Source organism: Myotis lucifugus, unplaced genomic scaffold, assembly GCF_000147115.1.
Source record: "Myotis lucifugus unplaced genomic scaffold, Myoluc2.0 scaffold_59, whole genome shotgun sequence".
In the NCBI taxonomy this organism is placed as follows: Eukaryota; Metazoa; Chordata; class Mammalia; order Chiroptera; family Vespertilionidae; genus Myotis; species Myotis lucifugus.
The window spans coordinates 4,949,599-4,953,954 of record NW_005871107.1 but is presented as its reverse complement, the minus strand read 5'-3'; the positions used below and the strand labels follow the sequence as shown (position 1 = coordinate 4,953,954).

General features: G+C 42.8%; 1 pseudogene; it reads left to right on the top strand.

The window, feature by feature from the left end:
• The first annotated feature begins 684 nt into the window (after nucleotides 1–684).
• Nucleotides 685–4,088, top strand: LOC106697275 (annotated as a pseudogene).
• Nucleotides 4,089–4,356: the final 268 nt, after the last annotated feature.

Sequence of the window (4,356 nt, the reverse complement as noted above, 5' to 3'; positions counted from 1 at the left end):
ATAACTGAGGTGAGGTGCAGGGGGTGATCTGGGGAGAACCCACACTTGAAAGTTGCCATACTGGGAGCTACGAAGAATCTGTTAGGAAATAGCTTGATGATAGCTAAGAGTACACAGAGTCAGACAGCCCTGCGTTCAAATTCTAAATCTGGTATTTACCACCCAAGGAAAGTAACTTGACCTCTCAGAGCCTCAATTTCACTCCCTGAAAATTGAGATGTTGTGGGGATTAAGTAAAATAAAGTCTGGAAGCACTTGGCACACCACTTGGTACATTCTACCTCCTCCTAAATGAAACTTACAGAACTACAAGGGGCTATAAGTGTTGTGGCCACCACTCACTGTCCACTGACCAAACAGAAGCAGATCTAAAAATTTAAGCCAGTAAAGCAAAGCCTTGCTCCATCTTTACCAACCAAACCACCCTCTCATGACACTCTAGAAGGTTGCTTGCTATCTCACTCACCTATTGCCCCCAGAATCACATCAAGTAGGTCCTTTCTGTACACTCATGCACAAAGTCAGCTTCAAATCTCTAAAAAGTACTGCAGGTCCCATCAGAATCTCTTACTTATAAAAGTTGCTAAAACCTCATCTGGCAAAGATCATCTGAGACAAAGTCAAATTTATTGACTAGATGCAGCAAGGGAGGGTGCCTCAGAGCGACCATGGAGTGCTGGCGACATGGCGAGAGGGAGGAGAGAAGGGTCCTATCTAAAGTTTGGTTTTTGTGAAAGATTCTATGGCATATCTAAGAAAAGTAAGGGCCAGTTCTCTATTGGTTGATGTTTCTGGGGAAAGATGAGGGAAAACAGGGATTAACAAGGACTGAATGCTGTCATGAGGTGAGGTGGGTTTAACAACTGGATAGTCCCAGTAATAATAGATGGGTATAAAAAGCCGACCCAGGGACATTATTTAGAAAAATGCTGTCACTCAAAGACCGCATTTGACAGCTGTTGTATGACCTATTAATGTTGCAGCTGGCTTATCTGGGGGTGTCCTCCCAGCATGGTGAACAACAGGTTGCATTTTCCTTTGTCACTGAGTTGATTTCACTTTTTCTGTCCTGAATAGATGTTTTCCTCTTTCTAAGTGGCCCCCTAAAAACTGGGCGTGGGGTTCAAAGTACCTCTGCAACTTTTCTGCAACTCTAAAACTATTCTAAAATAAACTGTTTTCATGTTATGGAAACAGTCAAAACAATCCATAGGACAATTTTTTAACTGTATTGTTGAAAGTATTACATAGGTCACCTGTTTTTCCCCATTGACCCCTTCTAGCCCACCCCTACCCTGGACCTCCAGTACACTATTGTCTGTGTCCATGAGTTATACATATATGCAAACAAGTTTAGTTTTAAAGTGGTCCCCTACACAACTCCTGACAAATGCTCACAAGTACTACTTTACAGGGAAGTAACTCCATTCCATGTTTTAATGCCTAAAATTTTTAATTTTTCCTCATTTCGGCCAAAATCTGCTTTGTCCAAAGTTTCCATTCAAGGATCCCACATAGATGTCTGTGAAGATACATGAACTAAGTTCACCTCCTTTTCCAAAATAGTTGTTTTTTATTATTATGATCGTATCCCTAAGAATCTTCACCTCACCCCCCTATTCTCTGGTTTCACAAGTTTCCAATGACCCTCAGTAAACGAGGCACTCTATTGGACCAAACACCCCTGGTTTGGGGCATTCCCCCGTGGTAGTAAGGCCACGCCCACAGCACCCTTTTCAGCAATCAGTTATGCTGTTGGCTCCTATTGCTTGAGCAACAAAATAGAAGAGAACTAAGATTCAAATTCCAAGTGCAAATTCTCGCTTTCTGACTACTTGCATAATTAAGCAAGTTAGTTGATTCCTCTGGGTCTCATTTCTCCATTTGTAAAATAAGCGTGTTGCTATTAGACCGTCTCTAAGATCTCTTCATCTTTCCCCAGGAGTACTAGGAGTCATTCTATTGTACTATGTTGCATATTCGTTTTACTGATGAAGAAACTGATTCAGGGCGGTCATTTAATCTGCCCAACATCATAGAGTTCTAGGATTCTAGCAAGCACCGTTTTGAGTTGCTTTTCCCCAACTCAAAACAGCATCCCCTTGACCTTGTTCAGTTCCCTTGCATCATCCATCTCTCCTCTGCTTCTGCACACAAGGCTACTGAGAACCTTCTTAGCCTAGAAAATGTCTGCCCCTGGGGAACCTCCACTAGCTACTCCATTCTGTTCCTTCTCTTGCCCATCTGCTCCTCTATTTGCATCTCACCATTCACTTGTCTCTTTGTCCCCTGACAATCAGGCTTGTTTTCCTGCACTTTACTGAAGCGGGTCTCTCAGCCAGTAGACTCAAGAGCCTTATCAGACTCATTCTCATCATTGACCTCTCTGACCCCATTTCCTTCTCCTCTGGGTTTTCCTCAGGTTTTGATTTGAATTCCCCTCCTATTTAGAAAGCTTCCACTCTCATCTCTACACAAATGGTTCCCAAATCTCATAATTTCCCCTAATGTTCAGACATATATTATAGGATTACTCATTGTGATACTAACTCAGATGGACAATCCTTGCATTTTTCTCTTTATTTTATTCCAAACAGATAGCTTGGCCCTTGGAAATCCCATGGAGAATTCTGCTGTATGGAAATCTGAAGGCCCTTCAGCCCCTGCTCAAGTCTAACCTCATTTGCCAATACACCCTACTAGACAGAAATTCCATCCAAAGGCTGTAGGCAGGCCTGTGGTAACCTTTGTCCAAAGCACTATTAACAGCTAAAAAACTATAAATCAGGTAAATGTCCACCATGATATTTAGCAAGAGGTCAGAGAGCTAACAGGCATTTTGCCAATCTCTCATAAAAGTACAAAAATATTCCCTTTTCATCTAGAAGATGAAGTGATAAAGTTTAAGAGGAGGTCTGGTTACCTAGAGGTGTAAATAAATACTGTATGGTTTGTTTTAGAGCTGAGAACATTTTTTAGAATCCTTATCCATTTGCATGTTATGGAAATAGTCAAAACAATCCATATGACAATTTTTAGTGCAAACAAGAATGTGCTGTACACATTGCTGAAGGAAAACAGAAACACACCAAGAATAAAATGGGAGGAGGGCTCAACTGAGGACTCAACACTTGTAAATAAAGAAGAAAAACCCTCTTCACTCAATGATGCACTTGTGAACACTGGTTAAATGTCCTTCAATGTTCTGGGAAATAGATGGAAACTTTGTTTTGTGTAAAGATTTAGAAATAATACAAAACTGAAAAACAAAGCATAGAAACCCAGAAACTCCACCATCACCACATAACCCAACCCCCAAAGTTGATATTCAATAAAAACTAAATCTTGGTCTTCGCGGAGAGTGGCTGTGGTTTCCTGCTTCAACAGTGCTTGGATGGAACCGGTGCTCACCACCCCAGCCGGCGAACCAGGCCAGCCTTCCGCGCCTCCTCATAGCACCCTCAGATCCTGCAGACACCCCAAGGCCCCCACTTCCCCTCTGCACAGCCGCCTCTCCTTAGCTGCCCACCATGACCATGACCGGGTCCACCTCCAGGTGCGCCAGAACTACCACCAGGACTCGGAGGCCTCCATCACCCGCTGGATCAACCTGGACCTCTAGCTTCCTATGTCTACCTGTCCATGTCTTACTATTTTGACCTTAATGATGTGGCTTTGAGGAACTCTGCCAACTATTTTCTTCACCGATCTCATGAGGAGAAGGAACATGCTGAGAAACGGATGAAGCTGCAGAACCAATGAGATGGCCCAATCTTCCTTCAGAACATCAAGCAACCAGACCGTGACGACTGGGAGAATGGGCTGAATGCAATGGGGTGTGCATTACACTTAGAAAAAAGTGTGAATCAGTCACTAACTGGACTTGTACAAACTGGCCACTGACAAAAATGACCCTTATTTGTGTGACTTCATTGAGACTCACTACCTGAATGAGCAGGTGAAATCCTTCAAAGAATTGGGTGACCACATAACCAACTTGCACAGGTTGGGGGGGTGGGGGTGCTGAAACTGGCATGGCAGGGCATCTCTTTGACAAGCACACCCTGGGAGACAGTGATAAGAGCTAAGCCTTGGCTGGTTTCCCATAGCCCCGGGGGAGACTTCCTGGTCACCAAAGCAGGACCTGCATGTTGGAATTACCTTTACCTTTTCTATAACTTGTACCAAATCATCCATTCATGTCTTTCACTTGTACCATTCCTTCACATAAACTAATTTGGTACAAAACACACACACGAAACTAAATCTTAGAATATTTCCTGAAATTTTTTTCATTTATATTTTCTAGAATATTCATGCCTGGGTGAAGACAGTAGTTTAAAATCTGTACCACAT